Source organism: Procambarus clarkii, chromosome 23 (assembly GCF_040958095.1).
Source record: "Procambarus clarkii isolate CNS0578487 chromosome 23, FALCON_Pclarkii_2.0, whole genome shotgun sequence".
Classification (NCBI taxonomy): Eukaryota; Metazoa; Arthropoda; class Malacostraca; order Decapoda; family Cambaridae; genus Procambarus; species Procambarus clarkii.
In genome coordinates this window covers 41,553,212-41,577,351 of record NC_091172.1, presented here as the reverse complement: position 1 = coordinate 41,577,351, position 24,140 = coordinate 41,553,212, and the positions used below count along the sequence as shown (strand labels likewise).

General features: G+C 44.7%; 1 protein-coding gene across 4 annotated transcripts in view; it reads right to left on the bottom strand.

The window, feature by feature from the left end:
• The window catches only part of LOC138367918 (uncharacterized), a 189,696-nt gene extending 182,926 nt beyond the window's left edge, over positions 1 to 6,770 (bottom strand). For all 4 annotated transcript variants that reach the window (XM_069330199.1, XM_069330198.1, XM_069330200.1 and 1 more), the window contains exon 1: positions 6,544 to 6,770. The gene's annotated coding sequence lies outside the window, so the exon portion shown is untranslated. The remainder of the gene's footprint in view (positions 1 to 6,543) is intronic.
• Between the last annotated feature and the right edge of the window lie 17,370 nt (positions 6,771 to 24,140).

Sequence of the window (24,140 nt, the reverse complement as noted above, 5' to 3'; positions counted from 1 at the left end):
CATGTGAGAAAGATTTGCAACTTTCTGATGTGAATGCAGGGTTAAATAATGATGCTGATGATCCAGGTTATGGTGAATTAACTGATAATGAGATTATCCAGTGTGTTACTGGTAATAATGATGAGGATGTAGAAGAGGAAGATGAAAGTGTGTTATCTATTTCATGTGCTGCATCATTGCAAAGGTTAAAGGTTATTGATTTGGTTGCTGTAACTGATAATGAAGAACTGACAGATTATTACCTGCACCTAAAGGACATGAAAGATATTATAATGAAGCTCATAACAAAGAAACAAACTAAGATTCAAAAGTTTTTGGTACGGTTTCACAGTAGGCCTACAGGACCAGCACTAGCAAGGACTCACGATCCGAGGATGCCCAGGCAATTGGACCAGCACTAGCAAGGACTCACCTCCTGAGAATGTCCAGGCAACTGGACCAGCACCCAGCACTAGCAAGGACTCACCTTCTGAGGATGCTCAGGCAACTGGACCAGCACCCAGCACTAGCAAGGACTCACCTTCTGAGGATGCTCAGGCAACTAGACCAGCACCCAGCACTAGCAAGGACTCACCTGCTGAGGATGCTCAGGCAACTAGACCAGCACCCAGCACTAGCAAGGACTCACCTTCTGAGGATGCTCAGGCAACTAGATCAGCACCCAGCACTAGCAAGGACTCACCTTCTGAGGATGCCCAGGCAACTGGACCAGCACCCAGCACTAGCAAGGACTCACCTTGTGAGGATGCTCAGGCAACTAGACCAGCACCCAGCACTAGCAAGGACTCACCTTCTGAGGATGCCCAGGCAACTGGACCAGCACCCAGCACTAGCAAGGACTCACCTTCCGAGGATGCTCAGGCAACTGGACCAGCACCCAGCACTAGCAAGGACTCACCTTCTGAGGATGCTCAGGCAACTGGACCAGCACCCAGCACTAGCAAGGACTCACCTGCTGAGGATGTCCAGGCCACTAGACCAGCACCCAGCACTAGCGATAACTTACCTGGGAGTACAGCACAGTTCTAATGACATTAAATGTACAAAGTGTAGTTCAAGTGATATACGTGTACTGCAGTAGTGTGATTCTAGTGGTCTGTACTTTATGTACATACTCTAGTGTATAATGTACATTTATTAGAAAAGTTACTGTTCTTTAAACAATTTATATTCATATGTGTGGCACTCTCAGGATATTAAGGCTAACAAAGTTTGCACTACAAAACTCAACTGGTAGAGTAAGTACAGTACTGTAATGTGCAATATCAATTTATTTCATTGCAATTCAAATTCTTGGTTATTTAAATTTTTCAAAAGGCAAATGTGTACTGGCATATGTATTATTAATTTTTTTTTTTTTGGGGGGGGGGGGGAAGGGGGATGCTGGGGCCGGATTGATGGAATGAATTCCACACTGAAATGAATCGGCTACGCCCCCATATAGTTCGTTCAAGCGAGGGCGCACTGTATTACTCATATAATTTCTACATTTACTGTCTACATTTAATGTCATTTAATTTCATGCATTTCTTTGATAAAGTGTTTACTCGTGTTCTTTATGATCTTGGTTATTTGTAAGTGTTGGCCCCATTAACCTTAAATTATGGTATGTTTATGTTACTCTATGTTCTGATATGTTCCGAGAAAATGTCATGAGGAGCAGTTCTAAATTACACCTTGTATTTCCATTCTGTAATTAATGTAAATAAACTACTGTACTGTTGCTAGAACTACTGACTCCGTAATGTAATAATCTATGCCAGTACTCTGACTATACTCTGTACCTGTAAAGTAAGGCTGTAAAGTACCTGTACACATTTTTTGTCAATTTTACTGTAAATTATCTACTTAAAATTATCTGTTAGTTTAAGGACTTCCCCGAAACTCTATGCGTGCTAATGGCTTTACAAGAATGTAAAATCAACTTCATTTCTATGTTCTCTCTTAACCCCTAATGTACCTTCTTGTATATAAATAAATAAATAAATGCTTGTCATCCTAATGTATCACCTTTGTATTAATTTTTTATTTTCCTTGAACATTCTCATTTTGTTAACTTACTTCTCTTATAATATTAAGTGTTTTACCCCGTCACAACATTAATTAAAAATTTCTATATTACTATTAATTTTGCCCGAAACACTTTTTGTAATAGTGGCTTCATTAGTACAGTATGTGTAACTGCTGTCCCTTCAATTGAACAATACTCTTATTACATAGAAATCACAATAGTGTGATGCATCAAATTTATTTATTTATTTATTTATTTAGTTATTTATATACAAGAAGGTACATTGGGTTTGTGAGAATACATAGCATGGTATTTACAATCTTGTAAAGCCACTAGTACGCACAGCATTTCGGGCAGGTCCTTAATCTAACAGATAATTTTAAGTAGGAAAATTCTAGCGGAATTAATAAAATGATAACAGATACATTGCAAGAAAGAAAAAAAAATGAGATGAGAGAGATTAGTAGGAATATTAAAGCACATTGGTATATTAAAGTTCAGTTTGATTGCATTGACAGCTTGATTGGTAATTTAAACGAAGATTAATAGGCACCATACAGCAAATTGAAAGCACATATAAGAAGACAGCAATGATCACAATGGTAAAGTTGTTTGGATTGGGTACATGAAGATTGGGAGATTGGGTAGCACTAGATACAGTGCAATTTTAAAGCAACAAGGTAAAAAACTATGAAGATGAAATTAGGTACTTTTTAGTTTTGTTTTTGAATGACACAAAAGTTGGACAGCTTTCCAATTCATTAGGGAGTGAGTTCCATAGACTAAGTCAGTTTATTTGCAAAGATTGTTTGCACAGATTAAGTTTGACTCTGGGAATATCAAAGATATATTTATTTCTGGTGTGGTGATAATGGATCCTATTACATCTGTCCAGGGAGAGTTTCAGAACATGATTTGCATTTAAGAACAGGGTTTGTAAATGTAGTTGACACAAGAGAATGTGTGGAGTGAGATTATGTTTAGCATGTTTAGGGAGTTAAACAAGGGGGCTGAGTGTTGTCTGAAAACAGAATTTGTTATTATTCTGAAAGCAGATTTTGCTGGGGGATGATGGACCTGAGGTGGTTTGCAGTGGTTGAACCCCATGCACAGATACCATAATTAAGATAGGGATAGATTGGTGTATAATATAGTGAGATGAGAGCAGAGTTAGATACATAGTATTTGATTTTGGAGAGTATACCAACTGTTTAGAGACTTTCTTAGTTATGTGACTTTAGACTTTCTTAGTTACTTTCCATCATTTTTATTATTAATGTCAACATTGTCTATCTGAAGCTGAATTGCATTTGTTGATTTGCTTCCAAATAAGATGTAGTAGGTCTTTTCTATGTTAAGTGTTAGTTTGTTGGTTGACATCCATAAGTGGACTTTTTTTTTAGTTCATTATTAACAGCATTATTTAGTGTATGTGTTTTGGGGTTAGAATAGATGAGGGTAGTATCATCAGCAAACAATATAGGATTCAGAATGTTGGTGACATCAGGCAGACCATTGATGTATATAAGAAATAGGAGAGATCCCAAGATGCTGCCCAGTGGCACCCCAATGGTTATTGGTAGAGTGGGAGAGGTTATATTATTGATGGCTACACATTGGTGTCTATCACTAGGATAGGATTGTATATAATCCAGGGCATGGCCTCGAATTCCATAATGATGCAGTTTACCTAAGAGGTAGTTGTGATTAACAGTATCAAAGGCCTTTCTCAGGTCAATGAAGAGTCCAATCGGAAACTCATTTTTGTCAGGGGCTGAGTAAATTATATCAAGGAGACTAATAATTGCGTCGTTAGTACTCTCTTGAGAGCGGAAGCCAAACTGACAGGGGCCGAGTATGTCGAGTTTTACGAGGTAGGAGTACAGCTGTTTGTAGATAATTTTTTCAAATATTTTTGATACTACGGGTAGGTTTGATATGAACAAATTTGAAATGAGTTTGTTTGTTTTGTTTGTTTCATTTCAAGTTTGAAATGAACAAATCCACAAGAGCCATGACGAGGGTTCAAATCTACGTCCGAGAGTGTATAATGAAGTAAGGGTGAAGAGGTAGAACAAGCTTATTGACAGAGCTCAGGTGCATGGGGGAATTGTGTAAAAACCTAGTTTGTGTCTCGGAGAGACTGCAGGATCCGTGGTAGGTCAAGTTGATTTCTTGGTTGTAAATTCTTATCCATGTCGTAGCTCAGTCGATTAACCACCATACTGCGCCAAGTTTATTGTGAAATTCCCCCTGTGCGCATGAAATAAAGTGTCCCCAAAAATTCTTTTTTCTTCGTAAAATGATAAATTCCCCTTCCCTGAACATGTCTATGTAAAAATAAGTACCAAATTCCTCTTACTTTGCCTCTGGGGATGTGGACAAGGTGCATTGTGATGTCATCAGGGGCTGGTCGCCCGTGCGTGACACGCCCAGACACGGTCGCGCGGGCCATTCAAGCACCAGATGTTGGCACAAATATATTTTCAATTATCTGTTTTATGTATTTCCAATGCGGATTTATTTGCTTTTTTTTATTGTATATGATGCATATTTGTATTCTTTACCATATGTATACAGTAGAAAGTTCATAATGTTCCGTGGAACTGTGATACATGTGTCAGCAATGTGTCCAAATAAATGTTATTGTCACAATATTACTTGTTAAAAATTCACTAAAATTACAATATGTACAGTTTCACACACTACACAGTAAACACACTGCATTACACACTCAGTACTTCGGAAGTGAGTAATAATCAACAAAGTAGTCCAGGGTACACAGTGCGACTTCGCTCTCGTTGCACCATGGTACAGATAGATTTTCGTTTCCTGTTTCTTTTGTTCTGTGTGCTTGCAAATAACGCACTCATGCACACCCTTGGCATTAGTACCTGTAGGTGGTTTGTAGCCAAGCTTGTAAAATGTAAGGTAGTCTTGCAAAGATTACAGGAAAAGATCAATTTGTAAGGTAGTCGTGAAAAGATCGCCTTGTAAGGTCCCACACAGGAAGAAATTCAGCCAGCCTCAAAGAGTGTCCGTCAGTCTGGAAGAGATTCAGCCAGCCTCAAAGAGTGTCCGTCAGTAAAGAAGATATTCAGCCTATTCTTGAAAATATCTATGGAAAACACCACCATGGAAGCCGCTAACACTGTTTATCTATGCTACTTGTATCAGATGCATCATCACCTGAACGCAGAAAAACGATTCATCTATGTATCATCTAAATAAATTGGAGATAGCATAGGTGGGCAAGGGTGGCGCTCAGAGCTACAACTGGATACGCTCGCTGTATTGTCCTCATAGGTGCCTGTATCACTTGCATCTGACCTTTGTGTTAGGTCCCTTATTGCACCTAGCTTCACAAATATTATAACCCTTATATTTTTTCAAACATTAAGGTTTTGAATTTCACCGACAAAGCGCGATCTTTCAACTCCGCGTCGGACAGGTGTTTGGGAGCCCGAGGCACGTGCACCACTCATGGTTGCTCACTCAGTACTAACCCAGCCAGCAGCCTTAGGGCATAAGGGGAAATTTTTTTCCAAGATGGCTACCTCTCACTGGAGGTTCCTAAGAGTCCATTTCGTACACAACCAACCTCGCACACATTTAGAATGGGTACGAAAAAATCAAAACGCGCTTTTCTCAGTTGGCAAAATCCGAGTATTCTTGGTTGGCACAGTTTAAGTGGTTAAGGAGCGTCTGGGATCTTCTTGGGATGTAGGTTCGAACCCCTCATCACGGCCCTTGTAGATTTATTCATTTATTACTCTTATGTTCTTTGTACACACAATCTTTTGAATAAATAATAATATTATTATTATTATTATTTACACACACAAAATCACACTAACGTGATATACATCAATGAGAAAATTCACTCGGGCTGTGAGGCGATGCGAACCTGCAATGTTTGTGTCACCTCACAGCCCCAATGGTTCGTTCATTGATGTATATCTCCTTAGTGCGATTTTCTGTGTATCTGAAGATGGGCGTACAGTGTTCAACTACAATACTGCACCCCTTCACCTGAGTGCTTAGGGGTCTTAAGTAAAACTTGGACTGGCTTCAGGACTTCCTGTGATATCAGGATATCACAGACTTCCTGTGATATCAGTAGAAATCTGATTGCAAGACTTTTAGGAAGTCAGTGGTGGTACAGTGGTAGAGTATGCGGCTGGCAATGCCTAGGTCGTGGGTTTGCAACACCACACAGTCCCAGTGGATTTTCGTATTATTATTATTATTATATATAAATTATTATTATATATTATTATAAATTATAAAAAATATCATATTCGATAGGCAATGTCCACACCCCAACAATGCCATAGGCCTATTTCCACAACCCAACAATGTCATAAGCCTATTTCCACACCCCAACAATTTCATAGGCCTATTTCCACAACTCAACAATGCCATAGGCCTATTTCCACAACCCAACAATGCCATAGGCCTATTTCCAGACCCCAACAATTGCAAGTTGAGGTGTAAGACAATGGTGGAGCAGAAAGTACTCCAGTACTTACGGAGGATGATGAGAGTGCGAGGAACAAGGTGGTCAGGTGGAGCCAGTGACTCCTTCCTTCAACAGTTTTGTCTCTCCCTCGTGGTATATCCTCAATGTCTTCAGTGGTGTGGCCTCACTACACACTTACACTGCCATAAGTGTCCTGAGAGTACTGTGGGAGGGACAATTTGGCGGGTATTGTGGACACAGGTCTTTAAGACAGGCGAACTTCGCGAGTCGTGGAGACGTCTATAGCAACCTTTGTTGTGATGACGTCACTCGCTCGCTCGCTTACCCGCCACGTTGCTCTTCCCATTTTCTTTGGTTACTGATCTTTGCCGACGTTAAGTGTACTTCATATTACCCGAGAGCCACTAATACTAGTGACCTCGACGAGGACAGGAAGCTGGCGGCTTGTCAAAGGTTCCATCCATTTGCCCAGATAATCTTTTCTATCTGTATTTTAAAACCCAGTAGAGTTTTGGCGTTTACCTTACCTACTCTTCAGCGAGTGGACGGTTCCATGGGTTTACAACATACAGGTGAAAGAGCATCTCCTGTTTTCTGTCCTACATTGTGGCTTGTTGAACTCGAACCCGAGAATCTGACCTTTTGAAGAAAGTGTCCAGATCGACATCGTCCAAATTGTTTAGTATTTGAAAGGTTTCGATGAGCTCCGCCCTGTCATGCTGGTTTGCAGTGTTATATATTTATTTATTTATTTATTTATATATACAAAAAGGTACATTGGGATTGTGAGGATACATAGCATAGTAATTACATTCTTGTAAAGCCACTAGTACGCGCAGCGTTTCGGGCAGGTTCTTAATCTAAGAAAATTTTAAGTAGGTAAATACTAGCAAAATTTATAAAAATGATAACAAATACATAGCAAGAAAAAAAAAGATGAGAAAAATTTGTAGGTATATTAAGGCACATAGGTAGCTCAGATTGATTGCAATGACAGCTTGAATGGTAGTTAACAAAAATTAGTAGGCACAAATACAGTATATAGCTTGCCCAAAAGCACGTAAAAAGAAGACAGCAATGAACACAATGATAGAGTTGTTTGGATTAAGTACATAAAGATTGGGAGATTTGGTAACACTAGATACAAAGCAAATTTAAAGCTCAGCGTGGGAAACTACGAAGATGAAATTAGGAACTTTTTGGTTTTGTTTTTGAATGGGGCAAAAGTTTCACAGCTTTTCAATTCATTAGGGAGTGAGTTCCATAGACTAGGTCCCTTTATTTGCATAGAGTGTTTACACAGATTAAGTTTGACCCTGGGGATATCAAAGAGATATTTATTTCTGGTGTGGTGATAATGGGTCCTATTACATCTGTCCAGGGAGAGTTTCAGAGCAGGATTTGCATTTAAGAACAGGGTTTTGTAAATGTAGTTGACACAAGAGAATGTGTGGAGGGAGTTAATATTTAGCATGTTAAGGGATTTAAACAAGGGAGCTGAGTGTTGTATGAGAGCAGAGTTTGTTATAATTCTGATAGCAGATTTTTGCTGGTTGATGATGGGCTTAAGGTGGTTTGCAGTGGCTGACCCCCATGCACAGATACCATAATTTAGATAGGGATAGATTAGTGCATAATATAGTGAGAGGAGAGCAGAGTTAGGAACATAATATCTGATTTTAGAGAGTATACCAACTGTTTTAGAGACTTTCTTAGTTATGTGTTGAATGTGGGTGCTGAAGTTGAGTCTCTTGTCTAGGAATAAGCCAAGAAACTTTCCATCATTTTTATTACTAATGTTAATGTTATCTATCTGTAGCTGAATTGCACTCGATGATTTGCTTCCAAATAAGATGTAGTAGGTCTTTTCTATGTTTAGTGTTAGTTTGTTAGTTGACATAAGTTGACTTTTTTTAATTTATTATTCACAACATTGTTTAGTGTATGTGGGTTGGAGTCTGAATAGATGAGAGTAGTATCATCAGCAAACAGTATAGGTTTAAGAATATTAGAGACATTAGGCAGATCATTGATATATATAAGAAATATAAGAGTTCCTAAGATGCTGCCCTGTGGCACTCCAACGGTTATTGGTAGAGTGGAAGAAGTTGTATCATTGATGGTTACACATTAGTGTCTGTCACTAAGATAGGATTGGATATAGTCCAGAGCAAGGCCTCTGATTCCATAATGATGGAGTTTAAGTAAGAGGTAGTTGTGATTAACAGTATCAAAGGCTTTTCTTAGGTCAATGAAGAGTCCAATCAGAAATTCATTTTTGTCAAGGGCTGAGTAGATTACGTCAAGGAGATTAATGATTGCATCGTTGGTGCTCTTTTGGGACCGGAAGCCAAACTGGCAGGGGCTGAGTATGTCGAATTTTACGAGGTAGGAATAGAGCTGTTTGTAGATAAGAACACTGTTTTTCCCAAAAACGGTGGGTTTTCTGAGGGAAGAGAAAACGTATGTCTGGAAGCTGACTTTAACCGCCCAAGCTGTGCACGCAACGTGCCGAGGTTATAAAGCTCGGCGTGCAGACTGTGTGGCCCCTCTTCCCGTCAAGCAAGCAGCTGCTCACTTACAAAACGCTGCTCACTGCTGCTTAGCGAGTCGTAAACACAGAAGTTTAGCCCGCTCAACTGTTCCCCCAGCATGGACCCTACACCAGTCCTATCGACAACGACTCAGAGCGACCCGTCAGGGGCGTCCTGCCCTTCTCAACATACAAGGTAGTGTTTGTGTGTGTGTTGGCGCGCCACGGTCCCTCCGTGGCACACCTGGCGCGCCCCTGAAGCACGCCTGTTGGTTCAGCCTTGGCGACCAAATGCAGGTGCAGTGGACCTAGAGGGGGAGGTGACCCTCGGTGTTGTTATGGGGCACTGGTTTTTTCTCCAGTAGGTGGCTGTTATTTGAAGCACAATCGGGAGGAGGCCTGTCCACCCCCCCCCCCCACCCTCCACCTCCCGAATCTGCTCAGCCCTGTACCTTAAGCTCCCTCACCCAGTCGACGTAAGGTCTGCTGCTTGGGCGACTTCTGTTGTGCCGTTAATTATTATCTATGTTCTTCAATTTTCCAGTTCAATTTCCACAGTCAACAATGTAGCACTCGGCGTGTACAGTCCTAATCAACCCAAGACGCTACAGCTTCGACACAGAGCAGACAGCAGACTACGACCGCATCGAGCCGCCACGCTCTCGCTCCCCGAGTTCAGACACTCACAATTCTCAATCGAGCCGCCACGCTCTCCCACATAGAGCTCCACGACTCCGGCCACACTCAGCTCTCTGCTCTGCTCCAGGCTTCGACTCAACGTCTACGACACTGCTGTATCCAGGACTACTAAATAAATATGAAACTCACTAAACACTGTGTAACTAATCAACCCAACAAAGTAATATAAACGTACGTTACTATCCACAGTCTCTGTACCTAAAGCCTACTAATTCCACTGACGTCAATGAGATAATCCTTTCTTTTAAAACCAAGTCTAGTGCCCTTGAGGAGATACCAACATTAATTTACAAAAAAGCCTCCAGATCTTTAGCCCCTGCTATTGCATTGCTCTTCAACAAGTCACTTGAACTCCAAACCTTTCCAGATATTCTAAAAAAGCGAGAGTAACGCCTGTCCACAAATGTGGTGATCTCACAGATGTTAACAACTACAGACCTATATCAATCCTGCCAAACTTGTCAAAAAATTTTGAAAAACTAATCTATAAGCAGCTTTACTCTTATCTAGCTAAACACAATATACTTAGCCCTTGCCAATATGGCTTCAGACCCAAATAAAGCACTAATGATGCACTTATTAGTATGCTTAACTCGATTCATACAGCTCTTGATAAAAATGAGTTCCCTGTTGGGTTATTTGTGGACCTGCGTAAGGCTTTTGACACTGTCAACCACCAAAACCTTCTTCTTAAATTACATCATTATGGAGTCAGAGGACACTCCCTGCAATACCTCAAATCCTACCTTACTGACAGGCTCCAGTATGTTTCTGTGAATAATTCAATTTCTCCCACCCTACCCATCAACATTGGTGTTCCTCAGGGCAGCATACTTGGCCCTCTCCTTTTTCTCATCTACATTAATGACCTTCCAAATGCCTCCCAACACTTCAAACCAATTCTATTTGCTGACGACACAACCTTCATTTACTCCAGTCCTGACCCTCTTGCTCTAAATGCCACAGTAAATGCTGAAATTGAAATTGAAATAAGTTTATTGAGGTAAAATACACACAAAGGGATGAGGTAGCTCAAGCTATTCTCACCCCATTCAGTACAACGTGTTAATATATACATAGACACACATCACAAATAAACATATTGCCAAACATTCTGAGAGGTAAACATATACATTTCCTCCTTCACAAGGAGTATGTTATCAGACGTACACACAAATACTTTTATGACCTAGGTATACTGTATAGACAATTTGCAAGAGACATGCAGATAATTCAACAAAATATTACAATCTTGGTGCAAAATTCTTATATCTCTCAAGAATATCATCAACCTTTCCGTTGTGACACATCCAGGCTATTTGTTCAGGAACAGTCCTTATCTCAGTGTTTCTATATACATTAATCAACGGACAATCAAGAACATAATGGGCCAGGGTGTGAGACCTTAACATACCACATAGTTTACACCTCGTGTCATTATCATGAACATCTAACCCATATTCCCAGTAATATTTGTACCCAAGCCTGAGCCGCATGTACACAGAGTCACTCCAAGCATTTCTCCTTTTACCATAAGTGAAATGGGTGTTTTGACTCACATACATGTAGTGTTGCATGGTTTGACTACTCTCATACATTATCTCTCTCCTCTCCACTCCCGCCTGTGCCTGAATATTTCTGATTTTGCTTCTTATTTGTCTCATTGTGAATTCACATTCAATGTCAACTTGTGGTTTTGATGTGGCACGTTTGGCCAAGTCATCCGCCACCTCGTTGGCGGATGACTTAATTCCAACTTAACTTAATTGATGACTTAATTCGTTGGCGGATGACTTAATTTGTTGGAATAAATTCCAACATGAGATGGAATCCACATGAATTTCACACTATAACCTTTCAGCTGTATCTCAGTTATTCTTCTCTTACAGTCCTCAACTATAGACATGAAGACTGGGTTTCGACTGTTTAAGGACTCCAGTGCTCCTCGGCTATCGACAAATACAAAAACATTTTTGTCGTCATGACGTACTTCCTCCAAACACGCCAGAATGGCCTGCAGTTCAGCTTGTGTGGATGATATATAATTACTAAGCCGGAGTTCAATTATCCTGTCCACAGTCCCAAACTCCGTATAATCCCTTATTAGGACACCACACCCTGCCCTGCCATCCTCCGCCACCGACCCGTCGCAATATACATGTAAACTGTTGCCTCTTGGTAACCGAGATATCATGCTTCCATACAAACACCGTAATTGTCCCGGTTCATGATGAATCTTTTTCGCCTTGAGGGGTACAATTTCGACGTCCATTTTCTGTACTTTCCAGGGAGCAGACATATTACACTGTCGAGAGGGTTTACAGCAGTCAAGTACGTCGTATTCCCTGAGGTCATGAGCTAATCCCCTCGGGTAGCGACAAAACTTTCTATATTCTGTTTGGCAATAAATCCTCTAATCAAATAAATCTCAAAATAAACAATACCCAAATTTGTAACAAATTAGATGACAAATTCCTTGGCATTCTCATTGATCACAAGCTGAATTTCCAGGGACACATTCTAAATATATCAAAAAAAGTTTCAAAAACTGTTGGCATTCTTTCTAAGATCAGATATTATGTACCCCGCCCTGCCCTGGTTACTCTCTATTACTCCCTCATCTATTCATATCTCAACTATGGTATTTGTGCTTGGGGTTCTACTACCCAAAATCATTTACGTCCTCTAATTACTCAACACAAAGCTGCTATTAGGACAATATCCAACTCTGGCCCCAGACATCACTCGGTGCCCCTACTCAAATCTCTGAATATGTTAGACATTAAGTCACTGCACATTCTCTCATGTGTATTATACATATAAAAAACGCTAAACTGTAATGCCAATCCTGACCTCAAAAGCTTCATAGAAGGTTGTAACAGAACCCATGAGCACCACACCAGAAATAAATACAGTTTTGATATTCCAAGAGTACGACTTAATCAAACTAGAAATGCTCTACAAATCAAGGGGTCCAGAACGTGGAATGACCTTCCCAACCATGTTAAAGACTGTACCTCTCTCAACCAGTTTAAGTTAAAAACGAAGCTACCTTGAGGTTACCTTACCTTGAGGTGCTTCCGGGCCTTAGCGTCCCCGCGGCCCGGTCGTCGACCAGGCCTCCTGGTTGCTGGACTGATCAACCAGGCTGTTGGACGCGGCTGCTCGCAGCCTGACGTATGAGTCACAGCCTGGTTGATCAGGTATCCTTTGGAGGTGCTTATCCAGTTCTCTCTTGAACACTGTGAGGGGTCGGCCAGTTATGCCCCTTATGTGTAGTGGAAGCGTGTTGAACAGTCTCGGACCTCTGATGTTGATAGAGTTCTCTCTCAGAGTACCAGTTGCATCTCTGTTTTTCAACGGGGGTATTCTGCACATCCTGCCATGTCTTCTGGTCTCATGTGATGTTATTTCTGTGTGCAGGTTTGGGACCAGCCCCTCTAATATTTTCCACGTGTAAATTATTATGTACCTCTCCCGCCTGCGCTCAAGGGAGTACAGTTTTAGGCTCTTTAGTCGGTCCCAATAGTTTAGATGTTTTACTGAGTGGATTCTAGCAGTAATGGATCTCTGCACGCTCTCCAGATCAGTAATTTCTCCAGCTTTGAAAGGTGCTGTCATTGTGCAGCAGTACTCTACTCTAGAGAGCACAAGCGTTTTGAAAAGTATCATCATCGGTATAGCATCTCTAGTGAAAAGTTCTTGTTATCCAACCTGTCATTTTTCTTGCAGTTGTGACGGCTACTTTATTGTGTTCTTTAAAGGTAAGGTCTTCCGACATGAGTACACCCAGATCCTTTACATTGCCTTTTCGTTCTGTTATGATTTGCCTGAGTTTTGTACGTGGTTTCCGTTTTTATATTTTCATTTTTTCCATAGCGCATGAGCTGGAACTTATCTTCGTTAAACACCATATTATTTTCTGTAGCCCATAGAAAGACCTGATCTACATCTGACTGGACGTTCGCCGTGTCCTCTATGTTGCCTACTCTCATGAAGATCCTAGTGTCATCTGCAAAGGATGATACAGTGCTATAGGTTGTGTTCTTGTCTATGTCCGATATGAGGATGAGAAAAAGTACTGGAGCAAGCACAGTACCCTGGGGGACTGAGCTCTTTACGGTTGATGGGCTGGATTTTATTTTGTTGACTATTACACATTGGGTTCTGTTGGTCAGGAAATTGTAGATCCATCTGCCTATTTTTCCGGTAATTCCTTTTGAACGCATTTTATGTGCAATAACACCATGGTCACATTTATCAAAAGCTTTTGCGAAATCTGTGTAAATTACATCCGCGTTATTTTTGTCTTCCATAGCATCTAATGCCATATCATAGTGGTCCAGCAACTGCGACAGGCAAGAGCGCCCTGTTCTGAAACCATGTTGTCCGGGGTTATGGAGTTGCTGTGATTCCATGTATTTTGTGATTTTACTTCTTAGCACTCTCTCAAAATTTTTTATGATGTGCGATGTTAGCGCTATCGGTCTGTAATTTTTTGCCTCTGCCTTATTTCCTCCTTTATGGAGTGGTGCTATCTCTGCTGTTTTTAGTATATCAGGAATAACGCCAGTATCTAGGCTTTGTCTCCACAGAATGTGGAGGGCCTGCGATAGTGGTTTTTTACAGTTCTTTATGAATATGGAGTTCCAAGAATCCGGGCCTGGTGCAGAGTGCATAGGCATACTGTTTATGGCTTCTTCAAAATCCAGTGGGGATAGGGTGACGTCTGATATATGATTTGATTTATTAGCTATACCTAATAAATTCCCTGTAACCTACAGGGTTCCCTGTAACCCTGTCCCCTCTATTGTCAACCAATGTCTGTTTTTTTAAGGAGCGCTATTTGTCGACAGATTTGTATTTGTGCTGCTTTTTCAGCTGTTTTCATTTCTTGTTTTCATTTTACTCTTTATGCTCAATTAGTATTAAGCTTTAGTCATTTAAGTTTTTCATGCCCGAAATGCTTTGCGTAATAGTGGCTTTAGGCATTGTATGTACTAGCTCTATCTATAAGTCCACCTATCTCTGTAAAAATTTCTTGTATGTATGTACCTTACCTAAATAAACATTTATTTATTTATTTATAACTATGCTGGAATAAAAAGTTAGCAAATTTGTTAAACATGAACGGCCATTTATAAAACCATGTTGCGACTCATTTGTATGGCAAACAGCTCAGTTTGGGTTGATGATACTTGTCCTCCCAGTCTCCAATATGCCTGTACGCTGGTCGTGCAAAGAGCAGCGCCAGCACTCTCATTTTCTGTGTCCACCGATCCGTCTGTGAAGATGTGGGTGGCTCCTGCTACTGCTATGCTATACATTTGCTCTTCTATTATGCGCTTTAGGATTGTCGGATCATAGGCAGCCTTTTTCATTGGGAGACTTTCTATTACTATTTTGAAAGTAGGCTCTTCCCACGGCGCGGAAGGAGTGTAATTTGGGTGTGGATGATCACCCTCTTTATCAAGAATCATGCTTTTTAAATGTAGTCTGTTTAGGACTTTTCCTGCTCTTGCAACCCAAGAGTTTCCATTGTTTTGGCCTAGTCCAACCACCAAAGCCTGCCGTACTGGGATTGGATCAGAAGAAATAATTATCTTACTGATAATTGTAGCTGTCCTTTGTGATATTCTTTCTTGTAGAGAGGGCAAACCCGTCTCCAGTCTAAGAGTTTCAAGCCTGGTCCACATGGGGGCTCCCAGTGCAGCTCTCATGGCATTGTTTTGGGGAACTTCAAGCTTTTTCCACTGTTGGTGTGATAGATTTGTGAGTGCAGGTGCGGCATAATCGATCACTGATCTGACTGCCTGTACATAGTATGTGCGAAGGACTTGCAGATTGGCTCCTCCAGAAAGGGAGGTTAGCGACCTGAGGATTGCCGTCCGGGCCGCAGTTCGCTCTCTCAAGTAAGTGACCTCAGCATTAAAATTCATGTGTGTGTCCAGGATGATTCCTAGATACTGATAGGTGTCGACCCATTCTATTGGTTGACCCTGTACTGTGAGTTAAATGTTGGGCTTCGCTATTTTTATGGGCATGGCCTTTGACTTTGAGGGGTTGAGTTTGATCCCAATCTGTTTTGCCTCTTTACTGATGCAGTCTAAGCATTTGGGTGCAAGGCGCGCCGCATCTCTTCCTTTTATGATGATGACAAAGTCGTCCACGTAGTTTAGCAGCCTGCAGTGATGTGGGAGTTTCAACCTCATTATTCTTTCCATTAAACAGTTGAAGAGAAGAGGGCTAAGAATACCTCCTTGCGGTGTACCATTTTCATGTCTTTTGTACTCAGAGACTGTGCCATGAAGTTTTACTCTTGCTTCTCTGTTTATGAGACAGTTTTTGGTCCAGGAGAGCAGGTTGCCTCTGACCTCTTTGTCAATGAGGCAGCAGAGAATAGCTGGGGCGCTATGACAGTGACAGTGACAGAGAGTAAGAGTGACAGAGTAAGAGTGAGTATGAGAGTGAGTAAGGATGACTGAGAGAAAGAGTGAGTAATAGTGCATAAGAGTGATTGAGAGTTAGAGTGAGAGTAAGAGTGATTGAGAGTTTGTGAGAGTAAGAGTGATTGAGAGTAAGAGTGATTGAGAGTAAAAGTGATTGAGAGTAAGAGTGATTGAGAGTAAGAGTGATTGAGAGTAAGAGTGATTGGGAGTAAGAGTGATTTAGAGTAAGAGTGATTGGGAGTAAGAGTGATTGGGAGTATCAGTAAGAATGAGAATAGGAGTGATTGAGAGTAAGAGTGAGTAAGAGTAAGAATGAGAGTAAGAGTGATTGAGAGTAAGAGTGATTGAGAGTAAGAGTGATTGGGAGTAAGAGTGATTGGGAGTAAGAGTAAGAGTGAGAGTAAGAGTAAGAATGAGAATAAGAGTGATTGGGAGTAGGAGTGATTGGGAGTAAGAGTAAGAGTAAGAATGAGAGTAGGAGTGATTGAGAGTAGGAGTGATTGGGAGTAGGAGTGATTGGGAGTAAGAGTGATTGAGAGTAAGAGTAATTGAGAGTAAGAGTATGAGAGTAAGAGTGAGTATGAATGGGTAAGGGTGACTGAGAGTGAGTAAGAATGACAGAGTAAGAGTGACAGAGAGTAAGAGTGACAGAGAGTAAGAGTGACAGAGAGTAAGAGTGACAGAGTAAGAGTGACAGAGAGTAAGAGTGACAGAGAGTAAGAGTGACAGTAAGAGTGAGTATGACAGTGAGTAAGGATGACTGAGAGTAAGAGTGAGTAATAGTGCGTAAGAGTGATTGAGAGTAAGAGTGAGTAATAGTGTGTAAGAGTGATTGAGAGTAAGAGTGAGTAATAGTGCGTAAGAGTGATTGAGAGTGAGAGTGATTAGGAGAGAGTTAAGAGTGTGAGGTGTGAGAGGGTAGCAGGCCAGGGAGGCAGGATGTGTGGTCACAGGCGAGGCCTAGGCCTCGTGATCTCTAATGTTGGTTTTTATATATATGTGGGATTTTTTGTCCTGTTTCAAATTATAATTATTTAGCAAGAATGTAATAAGATATTGCACAGTATTAATGTGACAATAATATATGCATTATTTCCTTGATAATCAAACTTGTTGTTCAAAGATAATATACAATCTTTGAAGGAAACATTTTGAGAGCGCGAGCTGGCAACACTGTTCTGGTGGTGAGAGAGACATATGGTTACTTGTGCTCAGACCTTCAGTGGTGAAGGGTGTGTCCCAGCTGGCCGCCACCAGCCGCCACCCACCGCCACCCGCCACCCACCACCAGCCGCCACCCGCCACCACCCACCACCCACCACCAGCCGCCACCCGCCACCACCCACCACCAGCCGCCACCCACCACCAGCCGCCACCCGCCACCACCCACCACCAGCCGCCACCCGCCACCAGCCACCGCCACCCACCACCACCACTCACCACCCGCCGCCACCACCCACCACCCGCCACCAGCCACCGCCACCCACCACCGCCACCAGCCGCCGCCGCCGCCACCACCACCCACCGCCGCCACCACCACCCACCACCACCGCCGCCACCACCCACCACCAGCCGCCACCCGCCACCAGCCACCGCCACCCACCACTGCCACTCACCACCCGCCGCCACCACCCACCACCAGCCGCCACCACCCACCGCCACCCACCACCGCCACCCGCCGCCACCACCCACCACCACCAGCCGCCGCCGCCACCACCACCCACCACCACCGCCGCCACCACCCATCACCGCCGCCGCCGCCACCACCCACCACCACCGCCGCCACCACCCATCACCGCCGCCGCCACCACCCATCACCGCCGCCACCACCACCGCCGCCACCACCCGCCACCAGCCACCGCCACCCACCACCGCCACCCGCCGCCACCACCCATCACCGCCGCCGCCACCACCCATCACCGCCGCCACCACCACCGCCGCCACCACCCGCCACCAGCCACCGCCACCCGCCGCCACCACCCACCACCACCAGCCGCCGCCGCCACCACCACCCACCACCACCGCCGCCACCACCACCCACCATCACCGCCGCCGACACCACCGCCACCACCCACCACAGCCGCCACCACCACCCACCACCGCCGCCACCACCAGCCGCCACAAGCCGCCACCGCCCGCCACCAGCCGCCATCACCACCACCACCACCACCAGCCGCCATCACCGCCACCAGCCGCCACCAGCTGCCACCACCACCAGCCGCCACCACCACCAGCCGCCATCACCGCCACCAGCCGCCACCAGCTGCCACCACCACCAGCCGCCACCACCACCACCACCAGCCGCCATCACCGCCACCAGCTGCCACCACCACCAGCCGCCACCACCAGCCGCCACCACCGCCACCACCACCTGCCACCAGCCGCCACCACCGCCCGCTATCAGCCGTCACCGCCCGTTGCCACAGTCGCCACCGCAAGCCGCCACCGCCAGCCGCCACCAGCCCCCCCCACCGCCGATCGTCACCACCCATCACAGCCGCCGCCGCCCACCACCGCCCGCCACCACCCACCACAGCCGCCACCACCCACCACCACCAGCCGCCGCCGCCACCACCACCCACCACCACCGCCGCCACCACCCACCACCACCAGCCGCCGCCGCCACCACCACCACCCACCACCACCGCCGCCACCACCACCCACCACCACCGCCGCCACCACTCACCACCGCCAGGCGCCACCACTCATCACAGACGCCGCCACCCGCCACCACCGCCAGACACAGCCGGCAGTGTCCGCCACCGCCGCCACTGTCCGCCACCGCCGCCACTGTCCGCCACCGCCGCCACTGTCCGCCACCGCCGCCACTGTCCGCCACTGTCCGCCACCGCCACCACTGTCTGCCACCGCCACCACTGTCCGCCCGCCGCCACCACTGTCTGCCACCGCCACCACTGTCTGCCACCGCCACCACTGTCCGCCCGCCGCCACCACTGTCCGCCCGCCGCCACCACTGTCCGCCCGCCGCCACCACTGTCCGCCCGCCGCCACCACTGTCCGCCCGCCGCCACCACTGTCCGCCCGCCGCCGCCACTGTCCGCCCGCCGCCGCCACTGTCCGCCCGCCGCCGCCACTGTCCGCCCGCCGCCACTGTCCACCACCGCCGCCAAAGCCGCCACGGTCCGCCCGCCGCCACTATCCGCCACTGTCCGCCCGCCGCCACTATCCGCCACCGCCGCCACTGTCCTCCCGCCGCCACTGTCCGCCCACCGCCACTGTCCGCCCGCTGCCGCCCTGTCCGCCCGCCGCCACTGTCCGCCCGCCGCCACTGTCCGCCCGCCGCCACTATCCGCCACCGCCGCCACTGTCCGCCCGCCGCCACTGTCCGCCCGCCGCCACTATCCGCCACCGCCGCCACTGTCCGCCCGCTGCCACTATCCGCCACCACTGTCCGCCACCGCCACCACTGTCTGCCACCGCCACCACTGTCCGCCCGCCGCCACCACTGTCCGCCCGCCGCCACCACTGTCCGCCCGCCGCCACCACTGTCCGCCCGCCGCCACCACTGTCCGCCCGCCGCCACCACTGTCCGCCCGCCGCCACCACTGTCCGCCCGCCGCCACCACTGTCCGCCCGCCGCCTCCACTGTCCGCCCACCGCCACCACTGTCCGCCCGCCGCCACCACTGTCCGCCCGCCGCCGCCACTGTCCGCCCGCCGCCACTGTCCACCACCGCCGCCAAAGCCGCCACGGTCCGCCCGCCGCCACTATCCGCCACAGCCGCCACTATCCGCCACCGCCGCCACTGTCCGCCCGCCGCCACTGTCCGCCACCGCCGCCACTGTCCGCCCGCCGCCACTGTCCGCCCGCCGCCACTCTCCGCCACAGCCGCCACTATCCGCCACCGCCGCCACTATCCGCCACAGCCGCCACTATCCGCCACTGTCCGCCCGCCGCCACTGTCCGCCCGCCGCCACTGTCCGCCACAGCCGCCACTCTCCGCCGTACAGCCTCCCCTCTCTCCGTTAGTAAATAATTATAATTGTTAGTAAATAATAAAAGAAATATAAATTATTAGATTTTTTTACCCTTAAATTGGTTTTAATATTTAAATTGAAAATAATAATATAATATAAAATATAATAAAAATAATATAATATAAAATATAATTTAATTTCAAGAAATTTAACTTTAAACACAAAGATGTGAAAAGGGTTCAGATTATTGGCTCAAACCTTTCATAAGAGATTCATATTGGTATATGAATGGATTATGAATGACTCATGTTAGGAGTGTAAAGTTGCCACAACATCTCAAATTAGTGTTAGATACATATGTCTTGGTTATAAGTTTTGGAAACCTATTTAAGTCCACACACAATATCGTATCTGATACGATAAAACAAACGTTTCCAATACTTTCAAATACTTTCCAGATATGTTGTGGCAACCTAAAATTGTTTGCTGGGTAGCCAGTTCAAAGGCTTTTTCGAGGTCCAGGAATATCAGCATTCCTGGTCATTCAAGTAGGCTAACAGAGTTGTAATACATTCCACTGTGCCAACCCCTCTTCTATAGGCATACATATCATGGTGCAGTTTAGGCATTTTCCACTCCGTTCAATTGTTTCTATTTCTCTACCTAACCTTCTTCGCCGTTCTTGAGATAGGGTGCGACTCTCAAGTTGTTCCGCGATGATTGATTGATTGATAAAGATTAAGCCACCCAAGAGGTGGCACGGGCATGAATAGCCCGTAAGTGGTACATTTTTTTTCCCAGTGTTCTGAGGTTGCATTTAACCATCAAGCTGTTATCATGGGGGAGGATACTGCTTCACAGTCTTTATGAGGGTGTCCAGCTGCTGGACACCTTTGTTGACCAGGAGAGTGGCTGTGTTGATGGCTTCAGGGTGGCCACTGCAAGATTCAGGAACTCTTAAAGCTCTTCTAAGGTCATTGGTTGCTTCACATTCCAGAAGATAGTGAAGTAATGGCTTTTCTGTGACAGTTTGGCAGAAGATGAACTCTCTCTGTCGGGGTTCACCAATCTCCCAGTTGCATCTGTAACCTAGACGTAGTCTATATAGCCTAACTGCTATTTCCCTGTGGATTCCTTTTGGGATATTTAACCTTTCTAATTTGGTTGCCTGAAGATACCATGTTGCAGATGGCGAACCTTCAGCTATTCTCTGGTGTAGGTAGGCTTTGTTGAGATGTGAGCTGAGTTTTTTGGTGATGATATTTTTTATGTTCTCTAGGCTGGGTTGAATTGTTTTATGTATCACTGGATGACGAGTTGCCAATTTAGCAATTTCATCAGCTTTTTCATTTAATGGGATTCCAATATGGGATGGGATCCAGTTTAAAGTTATGTTGAGGCCTTTGCCTTTAGCGACTGCTCCTTGATACAAAATGGTGGTAATTATTTCCACATTATCTTTCCACTGTTTTTGTCCTAGTATTTGAAGTGCAGCTTTTGAGTCTGTGTGTATGATTGCATTTTGAGTGTTTTGTGCAATCACATATGCGAATGCCTGTTGTATGGCAAACAGCTCAGTTTGGGTTGATGATACTAGTCCTCCCAGTCTCCAATATGCCTGAACGCTGGTCGTGCAAAGAGCAGCGCCAGCACTCTCATTTTCTGTGTCCACCGATCCGTCTGTGAAGATGTGGGTGGCTCCTGCTACTGCTATGCTATACATTTGCTCTTCTATTATGCGCCTTAGGATTGTCGGATCATAGGCAGCCTTTTTCATTGGGAGACTTTCTATTACTATTTTGAAAGTAGGCTCTTCCCACGGCGCGGAAGGAGTGTAATTTGGGTGTGGATGATCACCCTCTCTATCAAGAATCATGTTTTTTAAATGTAGTCTGTTTAGGACTTTTCCTGCTCTTGCAACCCAAGAGTTTCCATTGTTTTGGCCTAGTCCAACCACCAAAGCCTGCCGTACTGGGATTGGATCAGAAGAAATAATTATCTTACTGATAATTGTAGCTGTCCTTTGTGATATTCTTTCTTGAAGAGAGGGCAAACCCGTCTCCAGTCTAAGAGTTTCAAGCCTGGTCCACATGGGGGCTCCCAGTGCAGCTCTCATTGCATTGTTTTGGGCAACTTCAAGCTTTTTCCACTGTTGGTGTGATAGATTTGTGAGTGCAGGTGCGGCATAATCGATCACTGATCTGTTCCGCGATTCGTTTTCTTCGCCTATATAGGGAACGACGTTCCCGTTCCAATCTGCATCTCTTCCTCTTTTTTAAGAACATAAGAACATAAGAACAAAGGTAACTGCAGAAGGCCTATTGGCCCATACGAGGCAGCTCCTATTCTATAACCACCCAATCCCACTCATATACTTGTCCAACTCGTGCTTGAAACAATCGAGGGACCCCACCTCCACAATGTTACGCGGCAATTGGTTCCACAAATCAACAACCCTGTTACTGAACCAGTATTTACCCAAGTCTTTCCTAAATCTAAACTTATCCAATTTATATCCATTGTTTCGTGTTCTGTCCTGTGTTGATACTTTTAATACCCTATTAATATCCCCCCGGTTATGTCCATTCATCCACTTGTAAACCTCTATCATGTCACCCCTAACTCTTCGCCTTTCCAGTGAATGCAACTTAAGCTTTGTTAATCTTTCTTCATATGAAAGATTTCTAATTTGGGGAATTAACTTAGTCATCCTACGCTGGACACGTTCAAGTGAATTTATATCCATTCTATAATATGGCGACCAAAACTGAACTGCATAATCTAAATGGGGCCTAACTAGAGCAAGATATAGCTTGAGAACCACACCAGGTGTCTTGTTACTAACGCTGCGATTAATAAATCCAAGTGTCCGATTTGCCTTATTACGAACATTTATGCATTGATCCTTTTGTTTTAAATTCTTACTAATCATAACTCCCAGATCCCTTTCGCAATCCGACTTCGCAATCACAACACCATCTAGCTCGTATCTTGTAACTCTATCATCATTACCTAACCTCAGAACTTTACATTTATCAGCATTAAACTGCATCTGCCAATCCTTTGACCATTTCAAAACCCTATCTAGATCAACTTGAAGTGATAGTGAGTCCTCCTCCGAATTAATTTCCCTACCGATTTTCGTATCATCGGCAAATTTGCAAATGTTGCTACTCAAACCTGAATCTAAATCATTTATATATATTATAAACAACAGAGGTCCCAGGACAGAGCCTTGAGGCACTCCACTTACAACATTTTCCCACTCTGACTTGATTCCATTTATACTAACTCTCTGTTTCCTTTGGTATAGCCATGCCCTAATCCAGCTTAATATAGCACCCCCAATACCATGAGACTCTATTTTTTTAATTAGTCTTTCATGTGGCACTGTATCAAAAGCTTTGCTAAAGTCAAGGTATACAACATCGCAATTCTTACCACTATCAACTGCCTCAACAATGCTAGAATAAAAAGATAACAAATTTGTTAAACATGAACGGCCATTTATAAAACCATGTTGCGACTCAATTATTAATTTATGTTTTTCAAGATGAAGACGAATTTTATTTGCTATTATAGATTCGAGTAACTTTCCCACAATAGACGTTAGGCTAATTGGTCGATAGTTAGACGCAAGTGATCTATCTCCTTTCTTAAAAACTGGTATCACATTAGCAACTTTCCAAAACTCTGGCACTCTGCCTGACTCTATTGATTTATTAAATATGGTTGACAGTGGGTCACAAAGCTCCTCTTTGCATTCTTTAAGCACCCTAGCAAACACTTCATCCGGCCCTGGGGATTTGTTTGGTTTGAGTTTTACTATTTGTTTAAGAACATCCTCCCTGGTAACTGCTAAACTCGTCAACCTGTCCTCGTCCCCACCCACATAGACTTGTTCGGCTGAAGGCATATTGTTAAGTTCTTCTTTAGTAAATACAGATACAAAATATTTATTAAAAATACTACTCATCTCTTCATCACTATCTGTTATTTGACCTGTCTCAGTTTTTAATGGACCTAT